Below are 23,459 nucleotides of genomic sequence, written 5' to 3'. Positions count from 1 at the left end.
AGCTGCCCAGGAGATGCTCCCCCAAGTGCGTCCCCCTCAGATAAGGCTTGGCCGTTCGGGGCCGTTCGGGGCCTTTCAGGGGTGAGGCAGGGCAAGGACAGTGTCCCCCATCTCCTCCTTGTGCTGCTGGCTGGCTGGCTGGCTGGCTGGCTCCTTTGCCTTGCTTTGCAGCTCCTGTGAAAAGCAAGCAAAAAGGGCAGACTTTTTTTTCCTCCCGTGACACAACAGCACCTTTTCCGAAACACTGGAAAAAAAAAAACACATTTAAACAAAAAAATATTGCAAAGTGCTCTTCTTTCAAGAATTGCTCAGTCTTTCTTTTTCACAGCATTGTTTTCCCCAAGTGGGGAAGTGCACCAGTCCTGGAGGTACTGCAATACCAAGTTGATGCGTGGAGTGGACAGAGCAAGCTCCCATTCCATCTCCCGGTTCCAAAAATCAATTTAATATATGGTCCCCAGATAGAGGACGTATCAGATATTAAACTGATAAGAACAGATACTACACTTGATCTTAGCCAAAAGGCCGAGAAGCGATGCCCACAAAAGCTTTGCCTGAAAGACTGCTGCTCGGCAGCTCCCCTGCTGACTCGGAGCAACGCTCTGCGGCAGAGCCCCAGATTCCTCGGCCAAGAATAGCATTTGCATGACCAGCATGCCCGGCGGTATGGTAAGCATATTTTGCATGGCTCCGCCCCAAGATTTCCATGGGTCCCACAGCGCCTGGTGCGAGACGGCCAGACACAGGCTGCAGAGCTCCACCCAGCCAAGCTGCAGCCCGGCCTGGCACTGGCCCCGTCACCTAGCGGCCGAAAGTCACCCTCAGCTGCCCAGGAGATGCTCCCCCAAGTGCGTCCCCCTCAGATAAGGCTTGGCCGTTCGGGGCCGTTCAGGGGTGAGGCAGGGCAAGGACAGTGTCCCCCATCTCCTCCTTGTGCTGCTGGCTGGCTGGCTGGCTCCTTTGCCTTGCTTTGCAGCTCCTGTGAAAAGCAAGCAAAAAGGGCAGACTTTTTTTTCCTCCCGTGACACAACAGCACCTTTTCCGAAACACTGGAAAAAAAAAACACATTTAAACAAAAAAATATTGCAAAGTGCTCTTCTTTCAAGGATTGCTCAGTCTTTCTTTTTCACAGCATTGTTTTCCCCAAGTGGGGAAGTGCACCAGTCCTGGAGGTACTGCAATACCAAGTTGATGCGTGGAGTGGACAGAGCAAGCTCCCATTCCATCTCCCGGTTCCAAAAATCAATTTAATATATGGTCCCCAGATAGAGGACGTATCAGATATTAAACTGATAAGAACAGATACTACACTTGATCTTAGCCAAAAGGCCGAGAAGCGATGCCCACAAAAGCTTTGCCTGAAAGACTGCTGCTCGGCAGCTCCCCTGCTGACTCGGAGCAACGCTCTGCGGCAGAGCCCCAGATTCCTCGGCCAAGAATAGCATTTGCATGACCAGCATGCCCGGCGGTATGGTAAGCATATTTTGCATGGCTCCGCCCCAAGATTTCCATGGGTCCCACAGCGCCTGGTGCGAGACGGCCAGACACAGGCTGCAGAGCTCCACCCAGCCAAGCTGCAGCCCGGCCTGGCACTGGCCCCGTCACCTAGCGGCCGAAAGTCACCCTCAGCTGCCCAGGAGATGCTCCCCCAAGTGCGTCCCCCTCAGATAAGGCTTGGCCGTTCGGGGCCGTTCGGGGACTTTCAGGGGTGAGGCAGGGCAAGGACAGTGTCCCCCATCTCCTCCTTGTGCTGCTGGCTGGCTGGCTGGCTCCTTTGCCTTGCTTTGCAGCTCCTGTGAAAAGCAAGCAAAAAAGGCAGACTTTTTTTTCCTCCCGTGACACAACAGCACCTTTTCCGAAACACTGGAAAAAAAAAACACATTTAAACAAAAAAATATTGCAAAGTGCTCTTCTTTCAAGAATTGCTCAGTCTTTCTTTTTCACAGCATTGTTTTCCCCAAGTGGGGAAGTGCACCAGTCCTGGAGGTACTGCAATACCAAGTTGATGCGTGGAGTGGACAGAGCAAGCTCCCATTCCATCTCCCGGTTCCAAAAATCAATTTAATATATGGTCCCCAGATAGAGGACGTATCAGATATTAAACTGATAAGAACAGATACTATACTTGATCTTAGCCAAAAGGCCGAGAAGCGATGCCCACAAAAGCTTTGCCTGAAAGACTGCTGCTCGGCAGCTCCCCTGCTGACTCGGAGCAACGCTCTGCGGCAGAGCCCCAGATTCCTCGGCCAAGAATAGCATTTGCATGACCAGCATGCCCGGCGGTATGGTAAGCATATTTTGCATGGCTCCGCCCCAAGATTTCCATGGGTCCCACAGCGCCTGGTGCGAGACGGCCAGACACAGGCTGCAGAGCTCCACCCAGCCAAGCTGCAGCCCGGCCTGGCACTGGCCCCGTCACCTAGCGGCCGAAAGTCACCCTCAGCTGCCCAGGAGATGCTCCCCCAAGTGCGTCCCCCTCAGATAAGGCTTGGCCGTTCGGGGCCGTTCGGGGACTTTCAGGGGTGAGGCAGGGGAAGGACAGTGTCCCCCATCTCCTCCTTGTGCTGCTGGCTGGCTGGCTGGCTCCTTTGCCTTGCTTTGCAGCTCCTGTGAAAAGCAAGCAAAAAGGGCAGACTTTTTTTTCCTCCCGTGACACAACAGCACCTTTTCCGAAACACTGGAAAAAAAAAACACATTTAAACAAAAAAATATTGCAAAGTGCTCTTCTTTCAAGAATTGCTCAGTCTTTCTTTTTCACAGCATTGTTTTCCCCAAGTGGGGAAGTGCACCAGTCCTGGAGGTACTGCAATACCAAGTTGATGCGTGGAGTGGACAGAGCAAGCTCCCATTCCATCTCCCGGTTCCAAAAATCAATTTAATATATGGTCCCCAGATAGAGGACGTATCAGATATTAAACTGATAAGAACAGATTTTTTTTTTTTTTTTTTTTTTTTTTTTTTTTTTTCTTTTCGGTCTCCACTTCACCCCTTCAACCGTCCCAAACCTCCAATTTACAAAAAATGCCAATCAAAAAAAACACCAAATCAAAAAATGCCAATAGAAAAAAACTCCAAATTAAAAACACCAAATCAATAAAAAAATCCAAAAATTTCACATCGGTCTATCACAATTTTTCTCTCTTATCTCCTTTCCTCATTCCAATACTACTTAAAAGATGCTTTCCCATCTCTAATGCCTGACCGGCTCCGATCAGATCTCTGTCTCCTTGACTTTCGCTCAATCTCCTTCTGCGTCAACCGATTCACCACTTCCTCGTTCTTCTCACTGTCCGACTCAGCCTGTAAAACACTATACTTATTCAATGTCTCTACTTTCTGAATATCAATACCTTGTTGAACATTCTCAACCTCGCTCAAAGCCGCTTCTATTTTCCCCATACATGCAGCTCGTTGAACCACCACTCTTTCCCTTTCCAAAAAATTCTTAACACGTGGTGGTAGAAGCTGGGGCGACACTGCATCCTGTTTAGTCGAACAAACCTTCACCTTAGGAATATAGTTATCTTCTCTCCACCACTGCCTAGGGTGTTCCATCTCCTCCTTCTCAAACTGTCTCCATCTGTGAGTCCGATATATCGCATATAGCCTTTGATGCTCATTTACATCAACATCTTCTTTTTTCTCATCAAACTGAATTCGTAAATAATCATTTAAAACCAAATGTTCACGCTCAATAGAAAATGACCATTTTTCACGCAAGGTCCCCGTCCAAACAAGTAGTGCACTCCACACTTCAACCTTCGTTAATGCCTTTCCAACTGCTTTCGTAACCGTTTTCTCAACCTTTTCCGCAACCACCAAACAGTCTGTGACTCCACCATTCTCCCGGCCAATTCTACTTCCACTGGCTACTTGAATAATTCCTTCTTCGTCTTTTCTCTTCTCAACCTCTTTTTCACCTGTCACATCAATTTTCTCCACATCTTCAAAGCGTTCTGTATCCACACGTACCTCCTGTCGAATCCCACCTCCACTATTTGCTTGAGCATATGTACATAATACATCAACAGGGGGAACTTCAACTACTGCCTTAATCAGGCTTGTCGCATCTTCAATTTTATCAACCAATTTCTCTTTCGTTCTTAGATCCTCCGACATGTTAACCAGGTTTTTCACATCTTCACGATCTTCTCTGTGAAAACCACCTTTACTAGCAGCTTGTGCATATGTACGCCGGGTAGTCGGGCATGTCGCTGCAACATGTCCCTCCATATCACAAACAGTACACATCAGCTTCTGATCACAGTCAACTATTTTATGGTTTGGATCACCACAATTCCAACATTTATCTTTCGGGCAGTTTCGTTTTGCGTGTCCAAACTGTCGACAAAACCTACAAAACACTGGCTGGTTGGGGTAATACAGATACCCATTCTGTTCCAAAATCTTAAACACACCCGGGGGGTGATATAAACCTCCAATGCATTCTGGATGTTTTTTTAACACCACAACAAATCTCCGATCACCGTTAAAATACCCAAATTTATTTCTTTGAACTTGACCTCCTCTCACTTCTTCACAATAATGTAATAGCCAATTACTAATTTTCTCTGCTGACACAAACGGATTGTACATATGCACAGTTAATGGAACAGTTTGTCGAACAAAACAAAGCTCCACCAGAACACCTTCCAAAATACTACTATTCTCCTTTTCCAATTTGTACACTTCATATGCACTCAAGGAAGAGACTTCGTCTACAAAAGTAATATCATACGTGCAAGCGTTCCTGTGCTCTTGCATACAATAAATTTTGTCTTTATCTGCTTGTAAAGCTTCAAAAAGTACCTTATTAACAACATAGTCGAAATCCTTTACTTCTTGGAAATCCTTCTGGACAGCAATCCGAACTGAATATCTCAGCTGCGTCGCCGGCGGTAGAACACGCGATGCTTCAGCCATGCTGGGGGAGTCCTCTGATGCGTACCCCTTCGAAACTTCCACTCGAAACTCGTCCAGCCCGAAAGATTCTCCGGTCCTTCAAGGCATGATCAGTAGCCCACTCCCTGACCCGAAGGTCAGGGAGGCCAGCTGTAAAAGGAGTCTACCTTGGACTGGGCAAGCCAGACAGCTAAGGTGAATCCCGACACTTGATCATAGCCAAAAGGCCGAGAAGCGATGCCCACAAAAGCTTTGCCTGAAAGACTGCTGCTCGGCAGCTCCCCTGCTGACTCGGAGCAACGCTCTGCGGCAGAGCCCCAGATTCCTCGGCCAAGAATAGCATTTGCATGACCAGCATGCCCGGCGGTATGGTAAGCATATTTTGCATGGCTCCGCCCCAAGATTTCCATGGGTCCCACAGCGCCTGGTGCGAGACGGCCAGACACAGGCTGCAGAGCTCCACCCAGCCAAGCTGCAGCCCGGCCTGGCACTGGCCCCGTCACCTAGCGGCCGAAAGTCACCCTCAGCTGCCCAGGAGATGCTCCCCCAAGTGCGTCCCCCTCAGATAAGGCTTGGCCGTTCGGGGCCGTTCAGGGGTGAGGCAGGGCAAGGACAGTGTCCCCCATCTCCTCCTTGTGCTGCTGGCTGGCTGGCTGGCTGGCTCCTTTGCCTTGCTTTGCAGCTCCTGTGAAAAGCAAGCAAAAAGGGCAGACTTTTTTTTCCTCCCGTGACACAACAGCACCTTTTCCGAAACACTGGAAAAAAAAAACACATTTAAACAAAAAAATATTGCAAAGTGCTCTTCTTTCAAGGATTGCTCAGTCTTTCTTTTTCACAGCATTGTTTTCCCCAAGTGGGGAAGTGCACCAGTCCTGGAGGTACTGCAATACCAAGTTGATGCGTGGAGTGGACAGAGCAAGCTCCCATTCCATCTCCCGGTTCCAAAAATCAATTTAATATATGGTCCCCAGATAGAGGACGTATCAGATATTAAACTGATAAGAACAGATACTACACTTGATCTTAGCCAAAAGGCCGAGAAGCGATGCCCACAAAAGCTTTGCCTGAAAGACTGCTGCTCGGCAGCTCCCCTGCTGACTCGGAGCAACGCTCTGCGGCAGAGCCCCAGATTCCTCGGCCAAGAATAGCATTTGCATGACCAGCATGCCCGGCGGTATGGTAAGCATATTTTGCATGGCTCCGCCCCAAGATTTCCATGGGTCCCACAGCGCCTGGTGCGAGACGGCCAGACACAGGCTGCAGAGCTCCACCCAGCCAAGCTGCAGCCCGGCCTGGCACTGGCCCCGTCACCTAGCGGCCGAAAGTCACCCTCAGCTGCCCAGGAGATGCTCCCCCAAGTGCGTCCCCCTCAGATAAGGCTTGGCCGTTCGGGGCCGTTCGGGGACTTTCAGGGGTGAGGCAGGGCAAGGACAGTGTCCCCCATCTCCCCCTTGTGCTGCTGGCTGGCTGGCTGGCTCCTTTGCCTTGCTTTGCAGCTCCTGTGAAAAGCAAGCAAAAAGGGCAGACTTTTTTTTCCTCCCGTGACACAACAGCACCTTTTCCGAAACACTGGAAAAAAAAAACACATTTAAACAAAAAAATATTGCAAAGTGCTCTTCTTTCAAGAATTGCTCAGTCTTTCTTTTTCACAGCATTGTTTTCCCCAAGTGGGGAAGTGCACCAGTCCTGGAGGTACTGCAATACCAAGTTGATGCGTGGAGTGGACAGAGCAAGCTCCCATTCCATCTCCCGGTTCCAAAAATCAATTTAATATATGGTCCCCAGATAGAGGACGTATCAGATATTAAACTGATAAGAACAGATTTTTTTTTTTTTTTCTTTTTTTTTTTCGGTCTCCTCATCACCCCTTTAACCGTCCCAAACCTCCAATTTTTTGAAAATCAGGAAAAAAGAAAAAAAGACCAAATCAAAAAATGTCAAATCAAAAAAAGGCCAATCAAAAAAAAGAAACGTATAACTACATTTCTAATTTATTCTCTTCTCCTCTATTTCAGAGGTTCAAAAAACCAAAATCTAGGATGTTAAAAGTCTCTAATTTTTCTGCTGCCATATAAAAATACAAATTTTGCTTAACAGAATTTTCACTTTTCTTCTCTTATCTTCTTTCCCCATTCCAGAACTTATTTAAAAGATGCTTTCCCATCTCTAATGGCTGACCGACTCCGATCAGATTTCCGCCTTCTTGACTTTCGCTCAATCCCCTTCTGTAATAACTGATTCTCCACCTCCTCATCCTTTTCACTATCCGACCCAGATTGTAAAACCCCATACTTATTCGACGTTTTCTCTCCCTGAACGGCAGTACGTACTTGCAAATCACCTTGTTGAACAACCACTCTTTCCCTTTCCAAAAGATTCTTGACGTGTGGTGTCAAAGACGGGAGCACCACTAAATCCTGTCCAGTCGAACTAACCCCTTTCACAGAATGTAAAGCATTTAATTTACTCTCCAACTCCCTGGCATCCTTCAACTGAAAAACCTTCCGATGATACTCCCGATATAGTCTGAAATCACGTCGATGCTGTTGGAAATCACAGTCTTTTTCTTTCCTATCAATCCGATATTCTATATAACCGTTCAAAATCAATTCCTCCCGCTCAGAAGACAAAGCTTTTCCATCATAAAAAAACTCTGGAAACCTTTCCAATTTTTCCCTAATTTCACTATTCGGTACTATTTCTCCATACATCCAAGAAAACTGTTCCTCACACTTTCCACCGACTACTTGAGCAACTTTTATTCCACTTTTCTTCTCGGCCTCCTTTTCATCCACTACACTTCCACTGACTGTTTGAACAATTTCTTCTTCATCCATTCCCTTTTCAAGTTCTACTTCATCTACTACTATAGCGTTTTCCACATCTTCCACTCGTACTGTATCCACATTTTCAACCAACTTTTCTTCCTTCCTTAAATCTTCCAATGTATTAATTAGATTCTTCACAAGTGCACGATCCCCTCTGAAAAAACCCCCTTCACTAGTAGCTTGTGCATATGTACGTCTGGTCGTCGGGCATGTCACTGCAACATGACCCTCCATATTACAAACAGTACACAATAGTGTCTGATCACATTCCACCAATTTATGGTCCGATTTACCACAATTCCAACATTTATCTTTCGGGCAATCTCGTTTCATGTGTCCAAACTGTCGACAAAACCTACAGAACATCGGCTGGTTGGGGTAATACAAATACCCATTCTGTTCCAAAATCTTAAACACCCCCGGGGGGTGACATAAACCTCCAATGCCTTCTGGATGTTTTTTTAACACTACAACAAATCTCCGATCTCCGTTAAAATATCCAAATTTGTTCTTTTGCATTTGACCTCCTTTCACTTCTTCACAATAATGCAATAACCAATTAGTAATTTTCTCTACTGACACAAATGGATTGTACATATGCACAATTAATGGAACAGTTTGTCGGACGAAACAAAGCTCCACCAGAACTCCTTCCAAAATACTATTATTCTTCTTTTCCATTTTATACTCTTCATACGCACTCAAGGAAGAGACTTCGTCTACAAAAGTAATATCATACGTGCAAGCGTTCCTGTGCTCTTGCATACAATAAATTTTGTCTTTGTCTGCTTGTAAAGCCTCAAAAAGTACCTTATTAACAACATAGTCGAAATCCTTCACTTCTTGGAAATCCTTCTGGACAGCAATCCGAACTGAATATCTCAACTGCGTTGCCGGCGGTAGAACACGGGATGTTTCAGCCATGCTGGGGGAGTCCTCCGACGCGTTCCCCCTCAAATCTTCCACTCGAAACTCGTCCAGCCCGAAAGATTCTCCGGCCCTTCAAGGCATGATCAGTAGCCCACTCCCTGACCCGAAGGTCAGGGAGGCCAGCTGTAAAAGGAGTCTACCTTGGACTGGGCAAGCCAGACAGCTAAGGTGAATCCCGACACTTGATCATAGCCAAAAGGCCGAGAAGCGATGCCCACAAAAGCTTTGCCTGAAAGACTGCTGCTCGGCAGCTCCCCTGCTGACTCGGAGCAACGCTCTGCGGCAGAGCCCCAGATTCCTCGGCCAAGAATAGCATTTGCATGACCAGCATGCCCGGCGGTATGGTAAGCATATTTTGCATGGCTCCGCCCCAAGATTTCCATGGGTCCCACAGCGCCTGGTGCGAGACGGCCAGACACAGGCTGCAGAGCTCCACCCAGCCAAGCTGCAGCCCGGCCTGGCACTGGCCCCGTCACCTAGCGGCCGAAAGTCACCCTCAGCTGCCCAGGAGATGCTCCCCCAAGTGCGTCCCCCTCAGATAAGGCTTGGCCGTTCGGGGCCGTTCGGGGCCTTTCAGGGGTGAGGCAGGGCAAGGACAGTGTCCCCCATCTCCTCCTTGTGCTGCTGGCTGGCTGGCTGGCTCCTTTGCCTTGCTTTGCAGCTCCTGTGAAAAGCAAGCAAAAAGGGCAGACTTTTTTTTCCTCCCGTGACACAACAGCACCTTTTCCGAAACACTGGAAAAAAAAAACACATTTAAACAAAAAAATATTGCAAAGTGCTCTTCTTTCAAGAATTGCTCAGTCTTTCTTTTTCACAGCATTGTTTTCCCCAAGTGGGGAAGTGCACCAGTCCTGGAGGTACTGCAATACCAAGTTGATGCGTGGAGTGGACAGAGCAAGCTCCCATTCCATCTCCCGGTTCCAAAAATCAATTTAATATATGGTCCCCAGATAGAGGACGTATCAGATATTAAACTGATAAGAACAGATTTTTTTTTTTTTTTTTTTTTTTTTTTTTTTTTTCGGTCTCCTCATCACCCCTTTAACCGTCCCAAACCTCCAATTTTTTGAAAATCAGGAAAAAAGAAAAATAGACCAAATCAAAAAATGTCAAATCAAAAAAGGCCAATCAAAAAAAAAACGTATAACTACATTTATAATTTATTCTCTTCTCCTCTATTTCAGAGGTTCAAAAAACCAAAATCTAGGATATTAAAAGTCTCCAATTTTTCTGCTGCCACATAAAAATACAAATTTTGCTCAACAGAATTTTCTCTTTTCTTCTCTTATCTTCTTTCCCCATTTCAGAACTTATTTAAAAGATGCTTTCCCATCTCTAATGGCTGACCGACTCCGATCAGATTTCCGCCTTCTTGACTTTCGCTCAATCCCCTTCTGTAACAACTGATTCTCCACCTCCTCATCCTTTTCACTATCCGACCCAGATTGTAAAACCCCATACTTATTCGACGTTTTCACTCCCTGAACGGCAGTACGTACTTGCAAATCAACTTGTTGAACAACCACTCTTTCCCTTTCCAAAAGATTCTTGACGTGTGGTGTCAAAGACGGGAGCACCACTAAATCCTGTCCAGCCGAACTAACCCCTATCACAGGATTTAAAGCATTTATTTTACTCTCCAACTCCCTGGCATCCATCAACTGAAAACGCTTCCGTTGATAATCCCGATATAATCTGAAATCATGTCGATGCTGTTGGAAATCACAGTCTTTTTCTTTCTTGTCAATCCGATGTTTTATATAACCGTTCAAAATCAATTCCTCCCGCTCAGAAGACAAAGCTTTTCCATAATAAAAAAACTCTGGAAATCTTTCCAATTTTTCCCTAATTTCACTATTCGGTAATATTTCTCCATACATCCAAGAAAACTGTTCCTCATACTTTCCACCGACTACTTGAGCAACTTTCATTCCACTTTTCTTCTCAGCCCCCTTTTCATCTGCCACTTCACTTCCACTGGCTGCTTGAACAATTTCATCTTCATCTATTCCCTTTTCAAGTTCTTCTTCATCTACTGCTACAATGTTTTCCACATCTTCCACTCGTACTATATCCACATTTTCAACCAACTTCTCTTCCTTCCTTAAATCTTCCAATGTGTTAATCGGATTCATCACAACTGCACGATCCCCTCTGAAAAAACCACCTTCACTAGTAGCTTGTGCATATGTACGCCTAGTCGTCGGGCATGTCACTGCAACATGTCCCTCCGTATTACAAACAGTACACAGTAGTGTCTGATCACATTCCATCAATTTATGGTTCGATTTACCACAATTCCAACATTTATCTTTCGGGCAATCTCGTTTTGTGTGTCCAAACTGTCGACAAAACCTACAGAACACCGGCTGGTTGGGGTAATACAGATACCCATTCTGTTCCAAAATCTTAAACACCCCCGGGGGGTGACATAAACCTCCAATGCCTTCTGGATGTTTTTTTAACACTACAACAAATCTCCGATCACCGTTAAAATATCCAAATTTGTTCCTTTGCATTTGACCTCCTTTCACTTCTTCACAATAATGCAATAACCAATTAGTAATTTTCTCTACTGACACGAATGGATTGTACATATGCACAATTAATGGAACAGTTTGTCGGACGAAACAAAGCTCCACCAAAACACCTTCCAAAATATTATTGTTCTTCTTTTCCATTTTGTACACTTCATACGCACTCAAGGAAGAGACTTCGTCTACAAAAGTAATATCATACATGCAAGCGTTCCTATGCTCTTGCATACAATAAATTTTGTCTCTGTCTATTTGTAAAGCCTCAAAAAGTACCTTATTAACAACATAGTCGAAATCCTTTACTTCTTGGAAATCCTTTTGGACAGCAATCCGAATCGAATATCTCAGCTGCGTCGCCGGCGGTAGAACACGCGATGCTTCAGCCATGCTGGGGGGGACTCCTGATACGTACCCCTTCAAATCTTCCACTCAAAACACGTCCAGCCCGAAAGATTCTCCGGCCCTTCAAGGCATGATCAGTAGCCCACTCCCTGACCCGAAGGTCAGGGAGACCAGCTGTAAAAGGAGTCTACCTTGGACTGGGCAAGCCAGCTAAGGTGAATCCCGACACTTGATCATAGCCAAAAGGCCGAGAAGCGATGCCCACAAAAGCTTTGCCTGAAAGACTGCTGCTCGGCAGCTCCCCTGCTGACTCGGAGCAACGCTCTGCGGCAGAGCCCCAGATTCCTCGGCCAAGAATAGCATTTGCATGACCAGCATGCCCGGCGGTATGGTAAGCATATTTTGCATGGCTCCGCCCCAAGATTTCCATGGGTCCCACAGCGCCTGGTGCGAGACGGCCAGACACAGGCTGCAGAGCTCCACCCAGCCAAGCTGCAGCCCGGCCTGGCACTGGCCCCGTCACCTAGCGGCCGAAAGTCACCCTCAGCTGCCCAGGAGATGCTCCCCCAAGTGCGTCCCCCTCAGATAAGGCTTGGCCGTTCGGGGCCGTTCGGGGACTTTCAGGGGTGAGGCAGGGCAAGGACAGTGTCCCCCATCTCCTCCTTGTGCTGCTGGCTGGCTGGCTGGCTCCTTTGCCTTGCTTTGCAGCTCCTGTGAAAAGCAAGCAAAAAGGGCAGACTTTTTTTTCCTCCCGTGACACAACAGCACCTTTTCCGAAACACTGGAAAAAAAAAACACATTTAAACAAAAAAATATTGCAAAGTGCTCTTCTTTCAAGAATTGCTCAGTCTTTCTTTTTCACAGCATTGTTTTCCCCAAGTGGGGAAGTGCACCAGTCCTGGAGGTACTGCAATACCAAGTTGATGCGTGGAGTGGACAGAGCAAGCTCCCATTCCATCTCCCGGTTCCAAAAATCAATTTAATATATGGTCCCCAGATAGAGGACGTATCAGATATTAAACTGATAAGAACAGATACTACACTTGATCTTAGCCAAAAGGCCGAGAAGCGATGCCCACAAAAGCTTTGCCTGAAAGACTGCTGCTCGGCAGCTCCCCTGCTGACTCGGAGCAACGCTCTGCGGCAGAGCCCCAGATTCCTCGGCCAAGAATAGCATTTGCATGACCAGCATGCCCGGCGGTATGGTAAGCATATTTTGCATGGCTCCGCCCCAAGATTTCCATGGGTCCCACAGCGCCTGGTGCGAGACGGCCAGACACAGGCTGCAGAGCTCCACCCAGCCAAGCTGCAGCCCGGCCTGGCACTGGCCCCGTCACCTAGCGGCCGAAAGTCACCCTCAGCTGCCCAGGAGATGCTCCCCCAAGTGCGTCCCCCTCAGATAAGGCTTGGCCGTTCGGGGCCGTTCGGGGCCTTTCAGGGGTGAGGCAGGGCAAGGACAGTGTCCCCCATCTCCTCCTTGTGCTGCTGGCTGGCTGGCTGGCTGGCTGGCTCCTTTGCCTTGCTTTGCAGCTCCTGTGAAAAGCAAGCAAAAAGGGCAGACTTTTTTTTCCTCCCGTGACACAACAGCACCTTTTCCGAAACACTGGAAAAAAAAAACACATTTAAACAAAAAAATATTGCAAAGTGCTCTTCTTTCAAGAATTGCTCAGTCTTTCTTTTTCACAGCATTGTTTTCCCCAAGTGGGGAAGTGCACCAGTCCTGGAGGTACTGCAATACCAAGTTGATGCGTGGAGTGGACAGAGCAAGCTCCCATTCCATCTCCCGGTTCCAAAAATCAATTTAATATATGGTCCCCAGATAGAGGACGTATCAGATATTAAACTGATAAGAACAGATTTTTTTTTTTTTTTTTTTTTTTTTTTTTTTTTCGGTCTCCTCATCACCCCTTTAACCGTCCCAAACCTCCAATTTTTTGAAAATCAGGAAAAAAGAAAAATAGACCAAATCAAAAAATGTCAAATCAAAAAAGGCCAATCAAAAAAAAAACGTATAACTACATTTATAATTTATTCTCTTCTCCTCTATTTCAGAGGTTCAAAAAACCAAAATCTAGGATATTAAAAGTCTCCAATTTTTCTGCTGCCACATAAAAATACAAATTTTGCTCAACAGAATTTTCTCTTTTCTTCTCTTATCTTCTTTCCCCATTTCAGAACTTATTTAAAAGATGCTTTCCCATCTCTAATGGCTGACCGACTCCGATCAGATTTCCGCCTTCTTGACTTTCGCTCAATCCCCTTCTGTAACAACTGATTCTCCACCTCCTCATCCTTTTCACTATCCGACCCAGATTGTAAAACCCCATACTTATTCGACGTTTTCACTCCCTGAACGGCAGTACGTACTTGCAAATCAACTTGTTGAACAACCACTCTTTCCCTTTCCAAAAGATTCTTGACGTGTGGTGTCAAAGACGGGAGCACCACTAAATCCTGTCCAGCCGAACTAACCCCTATCACAGGATTTAAAGCATTTATTTTACTCTCCAACTCCCTGGCATCCATCAACTGAAAACGCTTCCGTTGATAATCCCGATATAATCTGAAATCATGTCGATGCTGTTGGAAATCACAGTCTTTTTCTTTCTTGTCAATCCGATGTTTTATATAACCGTTCAAAATCAATTCCTCCCGCTCAGAAGACAAAGCTTTTCCATAATAAAAAAACTCTGGAAATCTTTCCAATTTTTCCCTAATTTCACTATTCGGTAATATTTCTCCATACATCCAAGAAAACTGTTCCTCATACTTTCCACCGACTACTTGAGCAACTTTCATTCCACTTTTCTTCTCAGCCCCCTTTTCATCTGCCACTTCACTTCCACTGGCTGCTTGAACAATTTCATCTTCATCTATTCCCTTTTCAAGTTCTTCTTCATCTACTGCTACAATGTTTTCCACATCTTCCACTCGTACTATATCCACATTTTCAACCAACTTCTCTTCCTTCCTTAAATCTTCCAATGTGTTAATCGGATTCATCACAACTGCACGATCCCCTCTGAAAAAACCACCTTCACTAGTAGCTTGTGCATATGTACGCCTAGTCGTCGGGCATGTCACTGCAACATGTCCCTCCGTATTACAAACAGTACACAGTAGTGTCTGATCACATTCCATCAATTTATGGTTCGATTTACCACAATTCCAACATTTATCTTTCGGGCAATCTCGTTTTGTGTGTCCAAACTGTCGACAAAACCTACAGAACACCGGCTGGTTGGGGTAATACAGATACCCATTCTGTTCCAAAATCTTAAACACCCCCGGGGGGTGACATAAACCTCCAATGCCTTCTGGATGTTTTTTTAACACTACAACAAATCTCCGATCACCGTTAAAATATCCAAATTTGTTCCTTTGCATTTGACCTCCTTTCACTTCTTCACAATAATGCAATAACCAATTAGTAATTTTCTCTACTGACACGAATGGATTGTACATATGCACAATTAATGGAACAGTTTGTCGGACGAAACAAAGCTCCACCAAAACACCTTCCAAAATATTATTGTTCTTCTTTTCCATTTTGTACACTTCATACGCACTCAAGGAAGAGACTTCGTCTACAAAAGTAATATCATACATGCAAGCGTTCCTATGCTCTTGCATACAATAAATTTTGTCTCTGTCTATTTGTAAAGCCTCAAAAAGTACCTTATTAACAACATAGTCGAAATCCTTTACTTCTTGGAAATCCTTTTGGACAGCAATCCGAATCGAATATCTCAGCTGCGTCGCCGGCGGTAGAACACGCGATGCTTCAGCCATGCTGGGGGGGACTCCTGATACGTACCCCTTCAAATCTTCCACTCAAAACACGTCCAGCCCGAAAGATTCTCCGGCCCTTCAAGGCATGATCAGTAGCCCACTCCCTGACCCGAAGGTCAGGGAGACCAGCTGTAAAAGGAGTCTACCTTGGACTGGGCAAGCCAGCTAAGGTGAATCCCGACACTTGATCATAGCCAAAAGGCCGAGAAGCGATGCCCACAAAAGCTTTGCCTGAAAGACTGCTGCTCGGCAGCTCCCCTGCTGACTCGGAGCAACGCTCTGCGGCAGAGCCCCAGATTCCTCGGCCAAGAATAGCATTTGCATGACCAGCATGCCCGGCGGTATGGTAAGCATATTTTGCATGGCTCCGCCCCAAGATTTCCATGGGTCCCACAGCGCCTGGTGCGAGACGGCCAGACACAGGCTGCAGAGCTCCACCCAGCCAAGCTGCAGCCCGGCCTGGCACTGGCCCCGTCACCTAGCGGCCGAAAGTCACCCTCAGCTGCCCAGGAGATGCTCCCCCAAGTGCGTCCCCCTCAGATAAGGCTTGGCCGTTCGGGGCCGTTCGGGGACTTTCAGGGGTGAGGCAGGGCAAGGACAGTGTCCCCCATCTCCTCCTTGTGCTGCTGGCTGGCTGGCTGGCTCCTTTGCCTTGCTTTGCAGCTCCTGTGAAAAGCAAGCAAAAAGGGCAGACTTTTTTTTCCTCCCGTGACACAACAGCACCTTTTCCGAAACACTGGAAAAAAAAAACACATTTAAACAAAAAAATATTGCAAAGTGCTCTTCTTTCAAGAATTGCTCAGTCTTTCTTTTTCACAGCATTGTTTTCCCCAAGTGGGGAAGTGCACCAGTCCTGGAGGTACTGCAATACCAAGTTGATGCGTGGAGTGGACAGAGCAAGCTCCCATTCCATCTCCCGGTTCCAAAAATCAATTTAATATATGGTCCCCAGATAGAGGACGTATCAGATATTAAACTGATAAGAACAGATACTACACTTGATCTTAGCCAAAAGGCCGAGAAGCGATGCCCACAAAAGCTTTGCCTGAAAGACTGCTGCTCGGCAGCTCCCCTGCTGACTCGGAGCAACGCTCTGCGGCAGAGCCCCAGATTCCTCGGCCAAGAATAGCATTTGCATGACCAGCATGCCCGGCGGTATGGTAAGCATATTTTGCATGGCTCCGCCCCAAGATTTCCATGGGTCCCACAGCGCCTGGTGCGAGACGGCCAGACACAGGCTGCAGAGCTCCACCCAGCCAAGCTGCAGCCCGGCCTGGCACTGGCCCCGTCACCTAGCGGCCGAAAGTCACCCTCAGCTGCCCAGGAGATGCTCCCCCAAGTGCGTCCCCCTCAGATAAGGCTTGGCCGTTCGGGGCCGTTCGGGGCCTTTCAGGGGTGAGGCAGGGCAAGGACAGTGTCCCCCATCTCCTCCTTGTGCTGCTGGCTGGCTGGCTGGCTGGCTGGCTCCTTTGCCTTGCTTTGCAGCTCCTGTGAAAAGCAAGCAAAAAGGGCAGACTTTTTTTTCCTCCCGTGACACAACAGCACCTTTTCCGAAACACTGGAAAAAAAAAACACATTTAAACAAAAAAATATTGCAAAGTGCTCTTCTTTCAAGAATTGCTCAGTCTTTCTTTTTCACAGCATTGTTTTCCCCAAGTGGGGAAGTGCACCAGTCCTGGAGGTACTGCAATACCAAGTTGATGCGTGGAGTGGACAGAGCAAGCTCCCATTCCATCTCCCGGTTCCAAAAATCAATTTAATATATGGTCCCCAGATAGAGGACGTATCAGATATTAAACTGATAAGAACAGATACTACACTTGATCTTAGCCAAAAGGCCGAGAAGCGATGCCCACAAAAGCTTTGCCTGAAAGACTGCTGCTCGGCAGCTCCCCTGCTGACTCGGAGCAACGCTCTGCGGCAGAGCCCCAGATTCCTCGGCCAAGAATAGCATTTGCATGACCAGCATGCCCGGCGGTATGGTAAGCATATTTTGCATGGCTCCGCCCCAAGATTTCCATGGGTCCCACAGCGCCTGGTGCGAGACGGCCAGACACAGGCTGCAGAGCTCCACCCAGCCAAGCTGCAGCCCGGCCTGGCACTGGCCCCGTCACCTAGCGGCCGAAAGTCACCCTCAGCTGCCCAGGAGATGCTCCCCCAAGTGCGTCCCCCTCAGATAAGGCTTGGCCGTTCGGGGCCGTTCAGGGGTGAGGCAGGGCAAGGACAGTGTCCCCCATCTCCTCCTTGTGCTGCTGGCTGGCTGGCTGGCTCCTTTGCCTTGCTTTGCAGCTCCTGTGAAAAGCAAGCAAAAAGGGCAGACTTTTTTTTCCTCCCGTGACACAACAGCACCTTTTCCGAAACACTGGAAAAAAAAAACACATTTAAACAAAAAAATATTGCAAAGTGCTCTTCTTTCAAGGATTGCTCAGTCTTTCTTTTTCACAGCATTGTTTTCCCCAAGTGGGGAAGTGCACCAGTCCTGGAGGTACTGCAATACCAAGTTGATGCGTGGAGTGGACAGAGCAAGCTCCCATTCCATCTCCCGGTTCCAAAAATCAATTTAATATATGGTCCCCAGATAGAGGACGTATCAGATATTAAACTGATAAGAACAGATACTACACTTGATCTTAGCCAAAAGGCCGAGAAGCGATGCCCACAAAAGCTTTGCCTGAAAGACTGCTGCTCGGCAGCTCCCCTGCTGACTCGGAGCAACGCTCTGCGGCAGAGCCCCAGATTCCTCGGCCAAGAATAGCATTTGCATGACCAGCATGCCCGGCGGTATGGTAAGCATATTTTGCATGGCTCCGCCCCAAGATTTCCATGGGTCCCACAGCGCCTGGTGCGAGACGGCCAGACACAGGCTGCAGAGCTCCACCCAGCCAAGCTGCAGCCCGGCCTGGCACTGGCCCCGTCACCTAGCGGCCGAAAGTCACCCTCAGCTGCCCAGGAGATGCTCCCCCAAGTGCGTCCCCCTCAGATAAGGCTTGGCCGTTCGGGGCCGTTCGGGGACTTTCAGGGGTGAGGCAGGGCAAGGACAGTGTCCCCCATCTCCTCCTTGTGCTGCTGGCTGGCTGGCTGGCTCCTTTGCCTTGCTTTGCAGCTCCTGTGAAAAGCAAGCAAAAAAGGCAGACTTTTTTTTCCTCCCGTGACACAACAGCACCTTTTCCGAAACACTGGAAAAAAAAAACACATTTAAACAAAAAAATATTGCAAAGTGCTCTTCTTTCAAGAATTGCTCAGTCTTTCTTTTTCACAGCATTGTTTTCCCCAAGTGGGGAAGTGCACCAGTCCTGGAGGTACTGCAATACCAAGTTGATGCGTGGAGTGGACAGAGCAAGCTCCCATTCCATCTCCCGGTTCCAAAAATCAATTTAATATATGGTCCCCAGATAGAGGACGTATCAGATATTAAACTGATAAGAACAGATACTATACTTGATCTTAGCCAAAAGGCCGAGAAGCGATGCCCACAAAAGCTTTGCCTGAAAGACTGCTGCTCGGCAGCTCCCCTGCTGACTCGGAGCAACGCTCTGCGGCAGAGCCCCAGATTCCTCGGCCAAGAATAGCATTTGCATGACCAGCATGCCCGGCGGTATGGTAAGCATATTTTGCATGGCTCCGCCCCAAGATTTCCATGGGTCCCACAGCGCCTGGTGCGAGACGGCCAGACACAGGCTGCAGAGCTCCACCCAGCCAAGCTGCAGCCCGGCCTGGCACTGGCCCCGTCACCTAGCGGCCGAAAGTCACCCTCAGCTGCCCAGGAGATGCTCCCCCAAGTGCGTCCCCCTCAGATAAGGCTTGGCCGTTCGGGGCCGTTCGGGGACTTTCAGGGGTGAGGCAGGGGAAGGACAGTGTCCCCCATCTCCTCCTTGTGCTGCTGGCTGGCTGGCTGGCTCCTTTGCCTTGCTTTGCAGCTCCTGTGAAAAGCAAGCAAAAAGGGCAGACTTTTTTTTCCTCCCGTGACACAACAGCACCTTTTCCGAAACACTGGAAAAAAAAAACACATTTAAACAAAAAAATATTGCAAAGTGCTCTTCTTTCAAGAATTGCTCAGTCTTTCTTTTTCACAGCATTGTTTTCCCCAAGTGGGGAAGTGCACCAGTCCTGGAGGTACTGCAATACCAAGTTGATGCGTGGAGTGGACAGAGCAAGCTCCCATTCCATCTCCCGGTTCCAAAAATCAATTTAATATATGGTCCCCAGATAGAGGACGTATCAGATATTAAACTGATAAGAACAGATACTACACTTGATCTTAGCCAAAAGGCCGAGAAGCGATGCCCACAAAAGCTTTGCCTGAAAGACTGCTGCTCGGCAGCTCCCCTGCTGACTCGGAGCAACGCTCTGCGGCAGAGCCCCAGATTCCTCGGCCAAGAATAGCATTTGCATGACCAGCATGCCCGGCGGTATGGTAAGCATATTTTGCATGGCTCCGCCCCAAGATTTCCATGGGTCCCACAGCGCCTGGTGCGAGACGGCCAGACACAGGCTGCAGAGCTCCACCCAGCCAAGCTGCAGCCCGGCCTGGCACTGGCCCCGTCACCTAGCGGCCGAAAGTCACCCTCAGCTGCCCAGGAGATGCTCCCCCAAGTGCGTCCCCCTCAGATAAGGCTTGGCCGTTCGGGGCCGTTCAGGGGTGAGGCAGGGCAAGGACAGTGTCCCCCATCTCCTCCTTGTGCTGCTGGCTGGCTGGCTGGCTGGCTCCTTAGCCTTGCTTTGCAGCTCCTGTGAAAAGCAAGCAAAAAGGGCAGACTTTTTTTTCCTCCCGTGACACAACAGCACCTTTTCCGAAACACTGGAAAAAAAAAACACATTTAAACAAAAAAATATTGCAAAGTGCTCTTCTTTCAAGGATTGCTCAGTCTTTCTTTTTCACAGCATTGTTTTCCCCAAGTGGGGAAGTGCACCAGTCCTGGAGGTACTGCAATACCAAGTTGATGCGTGGAGTGGACAGAGCAAGCTCCCATTCCATCTCCCGGTTCCAAAAATCAATTTAATATATGGTCCCCAGATAGAGGACGTATCAGATATTAAACTGATAAGAACAGATACTACACTTGATCTTAGCCAAAAGGCCGAGAAGCGATGCCCACAAAAGCTTTGCCTGAAAGACTGCTGCTCGGCAGCTCCCCTGCTGACTCGGAGCAACGCTCTGCGGCAGAGCCCCAGATTCCTCGGCCAAGAATAGCATTTGCATGACCAGCATGCCCGGCGGTATGGTAAGCATATTTTGCATGGCTCCGCCCCAAGATTTCCATGGGTCCCACAGCGCCTGGTGCGAGACGGCCAGACACAGGCTGCAGAGCTCCACCCAGCCAAGCTGCAGCCCGGCCTGGCACTGGCCCCGTCACCTAGCGGCCGAAAGTCACCCTCAGCTGCCCAGGAGATGCTCCCCCAAGTGCGTCCCCCTCAGATAAGGCTTGGCCGTTCGGGGCCGTTCGGGGACTTTCAGGGGTGAGGCAGGGCAAGGACAGTGTCCCCCATCTCCTCCTTGTGCTGCTGGCTGGCTGGCTGGCTCCTTTGCCTTGCTTTGCAGCTCCTGTGAAAAGCAAGCAAAAAGGGCAGACTTTCTTTTCCTCCCGTGACACAACAGCACCTTTTCCGAAACACTGGAAAAAAAAAACACATTTAAACAAAAAAATATTGCAAAGTGCTCTTCTTTCAAGAATTGCTCAGTCTTTCTTTTTCACAGCATTGTTTTCCCCAAGTGGGGAAGTGCACCAGTCCTGGAGGTACTGCAATACCAAGTTGATGCGTGGAGTGGACAGAGCAAGCTCCCATTCCATCTCCCGGTTCCAAAAATCAATTTAATATATGGTCCCCAGATAGAGGACGTATCAGATATTAAACTGATAAGAACAGATTTTTTTTTTTTTTTTTTTTTTTTTTTTTTCTTTTTTTTTTTCGGTCTCCTCATCACCCCTTTAACCGTCCCAAACCTCCAATTTTTTGAAAATCAGGAAAAAAGAAAAAAAGACCAAATCAAAAAATGTCAAATCAAAAAAAGGCCAATCAAAAAAAAGAAACGTATAACTACATTTCTAATTTATTCTCTTCTCCTCTATTTCAGAGGTTCAAAAAACCAAAATCTAGGATGTTAAAAGTCTCTAATTTTTCTGCTGCCATATAAAAATACAAATTTTGCTTAACAGAATTTTCACTTTTCTTCTCTTATCTTCTTTCCCCATTCCAGAACTTATTTAAAAGATGCTTTCCCATCTCTAATGGCTGACCGACTCCGATCAGATTTCCGCCTTCTTGACTTTCGCTCAATCCCCTTCTGTAATAACTGATTCTCCACCTCCTCATCCTTTTCACTATCCGACCCAGATTGTAAAACCCCATACTTATTCGACGTTTTCACTCCCTGAACGGCAGTACGTACTTGCAAATCACCTTGTTGAACAACCACTCTTTCCCTTTCCAAAAGATTCTTGACGTGTGGTGTCAAAGACGGGAGCACCACTAAATCCTGTCCAGTCGAACTAACCCCTTTCACAGAATGTAAAGCATTTAATTTACTCTCCAACTCCCTGGCATCCTTCAACTGAAAAACCTTCCGATGATACTCCCGATATAGTCTGAAATCACGTCGATGCTGTTGGAAATCACAGTCTTTTTCTTTCCTATCAATCCGATATTCTATATAACCGTTCAAAATCAATTCCTCCCGCTCAGAAGACAAAGCTTTTCCATCATAAAAAAACTCTGGAAACCTTTCCAATTTTTCCCTAATTTCACTATTCGGTACTATTTCTCCATACATCCAAGAAAACTGTTCCTCACACTTTCCACCGACTACTTGAGCAACTTTTATTCCACTTTTCTTCTCGGCCTCCTTTTCATCCACTACACTTCCACTGACTGTTTGAACAATTTCTTCTTCATCCATTCCCTTTTCAAGTTCTACTTCATCTACTACTATAGCATTTTCCACATCTTCCACTCGTACTGTATCCACATTTTCAACCAACTTTTCTTCCTTCCTTAAATCTTCCAATGTATTAATTAGATTCTTCACAAGTGCACGATCCCCTCTGAAAAAACCCCCTTCACTAGTAGCTTGTGCATATGTACGTCTGGTCGTCGGGCATGTCACTGCAACATGACCCTCCATATTACAAACAGTACACAATAGTGTCTGATCACATTCCACCAATTTATGGTCCGATTTACCACAATTCCAACATTTATCTTTCGGGCAATCTCGTTTCATGTGTCCAAACTGTCGACAAAACCTACAGAACATCGGCTGGTTGGGGTAATACAAATACCCATTCTGTTCCAAAATCTTAAACACCCCCGGGGGGTGACATAAACCTCCAATGCCTTCTGGATGTTTTTTTAACACTACAACAAATCTCCGATCTCCGTTAAAATATCCAAATTTGTTCTTTTGCATTTGACCTCCTTTCACTTCTTCACAATAATGCAATAACCAATTAGTAATTTTCTCTACTGACACAAATGGATTGTACATATGCACAATTAATGGAACAGTTTGTCGGACGAAACAAAGCTCCACCAGAACTCCTTCCAAAATACTATTATTCTTCTTTTCCATTTTATACTCTTCATACGCACTCAAGGAAGAGACTTCGTCTACAAAAGTAATATCATACGTGCAAGCGTTCCTGTGCTCTTGCATACAATAAATTTTGTCTTTGTCTGCTTGTAAAGCCTCAAAAAGTACCTTATTAACAACATAGTCGAAATCCTTCACTTCTTGGAAATCCTTCTGGACAGCAATCCGAACTGAATATCTCAACTGCGTTGCCGGCGGTAGAACACGGGATGTTTCAGCCATGCTGGGGGAGTCCTCCGACGCGTTCCCCCTCAAATCTTCCACTCGAAACTCGTCCAGCCCGAAAGATTCTCCGGCCCTTCAAGGCATGATCAGTAGCCCACTCCCTGACCCGAAGGTCAGGGAGGCCAGCTGTAAAAGGAGTCTACCTTGGACTGGGCAAGCCAGACAGCTAAGGTGAATCCCGACACTTGATCATAGCCAAAAGGCCGAGAAGCGATGCCCACAAAAGCTTTGCCTGAAAGACTGCTGCTCGGCAGCTCCCCTGCTGACTCGGAGCAACGCTCTGCGGCAGAGCCCCAGATTCCTCGGCCAAGAATA

At 47.3% G+C, this 23,459-nt stretch overlaps 11 non-coding genes and 5 pseudogenes across 11 annotated transcripts; all 16 read right to left on the bottom strand.

The window, feature by feature from the left end:
- Positions 1-346: 346 nt before the first annotated feature.
- LOC138458812 (U2 spliceosomal RNA) lies at positions 347-537 on the bottom strand. Its single transcript, XR_011262483.1, has one exon. It is a non-coding gene; the product is annotated as a U2 spliceosomal RNA (small nuclear RNA).
- A 613-nt stretch (positions 538-1,150) lies between these two features.
- On the bottom strand, positions 1,151-1,341 carry LOC138458801 (U2 spliceosomal RNA). The gene has a single exon (XR_011262482.1). It is a non-coding gene; the product is annotated as a U2 spliceosomal RNA (small nuclear RNA).
- Positions 1,342-1,964: 623 nt separating this feature from the next.
- Positions 1,965-2,155, bottom strand: LOC138459462 (U2 spliceosomal RNA). The gene has a single exon (XR_011262602.1). It is a non-coding gene; the product is annotated as a U2 spliceosomal RNA (small nuclear RNA).
- Positions 2,156-2,778: 623 nt separating this feature from the next.
- On the bottom strand, positions 2,779-3,023 carry LOC138460831 (U2 spliceosomal RNA; annotated as a pseudogene).
- A 2,735-nt stretch (positions 3,024-5,758) lies between these two features.
- LOC138458790 (U2 spliceosomal RNA) lies at positions 5,759-5,949 on the bottom strand. The gene has a single exon (XR_011262480.1). It is a non-coding gene; the product is annotated as a U2 spliceosomal RNA (small nuclear RNA).
- A 623-nt stretch (positions 5,950-6,572) lies between these two features.
- LOC138460842 (U2 spliceosomal RNA) lies at positions 6,573-6,808 on the bottom strand (annotated as a pseudogene).
- A 2,687-nt stretch (positions 6,809-9,495) lies between these two features.
- On the bottom strand, positions 9,496-9,666 carry LOC138460996 (U2 spliceosomal RNA; annotated as a pseudogene).
- Positions 9,667-12,421: 2,755 nt separating this feature from the next.
- LOC138458779 (U2 spliceosomal RNA) lies at positions 12,422-12,612 on the bottom strand. Its single transcript, XR_011262478.1, has one exon. It is a non-coding gene; the product is annotated as a U2 spliceosomal RNA (small nuclear RNA).
- A 631-nt stretch (positions 12,613-13,243) lies between these two features.
- LOC138460974 (U2 spliceosomal RNA) lies at positions 13,244-13,414 on the bottom strand (annotated as a pseudogene).
- A 2,754-nt stretch (positions 13,415-16,168) lies between these two features.
- Positions 16,169-16,359, bottom strand: LOC138458768 (U2 spliceosomal RNA). The gene has a single exon (XR_011262476.1). It is a non-coding gene; the product is annotated as a U2 spliceosomal RNA (small nuclear RNA).
- Positions 16,360-16,990: 631 nt separating this feature from the next.
- Positions 16,991-17,181, bottom strand: LOC138458757 (U2 spliceosomal RNA). Its single transcript, XR_011262474.1, has one exon. It is a non-coding gene; the product is annotated as a U2 spliceosomal RNA (small nuclear RNA).
- A 613-nt stretch (positions 17,182-17,794) lies between these two features.
- LOC138458746 (U2 spliceosomal RNA) lies at positions 17,795-17,985 on the bottom strand. The gene has a single exon (XR_011262472.1). It is a non-coding gene; the product is annotated as a U2 spliceosomal RNA (small nuclear RNA).
- Positions 17,986-18,608: 623 nt separating this feature from the next.
- Positions 18,609-18,799, bottom strand: LOC138459451 (U2 spliceosomal RNA). The gene has a single exon (XR_011262600.1). It is a non-coding gene; the product is annotated as a U2 spliceosomal RNA (small nuclear RNA).
- A 623-nt stretch (positions 18,800-19,422) lies between these two features.
- Positions 19,423-19,613, bottom strand: LOC138458735 (U2 spliceosomal RNA). Its single transcript, XR_011262469.1, has one exon. It is a non-coding gene; the product is annotated as a U2 spliceosomal RNA (small nuclear RNA).
- A 617-nt stretch (positions 19,614-20,230) lies between these two features.
- On the bottom strand, positions 20,231-20,421 carry LOC138458724 (U2 spliceosomal RNA). Its single transcript, XR_011262467.1, has one exon. It is a non-coding gene; the product is annotated as a U2 spliceosomal RNA (small nuclear RNA).
- A 623-nt stretch (positions 20,422-21,044) lies between these two features.
- On the bottom strand, positions 21,045-21,215 carry LOC138461084 (U2 spliceosomal RNA; annotated as a pseudogene).
- Between the last annotated feature and the right edge of the window lie 2,244 nt (positions 21,216-23,459).

The sequence above is a fragment of the Ambystoma mexicanum genome, chromosome 1p (assembly GCF_040938575.1).
Source record: "Ambystoma mexicanum isolate Mex_15411 chromosome 1p, UKY_AmexF1_1, whole genome shotgun sequence".
Lineage (NCBI taxonomy): Eukaryota > Metazoa > Chordata > Amphibia > Caudata > Ambystomatidae > Ambystoma > Ambystoma mexicanum.
Note: the sequence above shows the minus strand (reverse complement) of the source record. Positions and strands in the feature narration are given on the sequence as shown.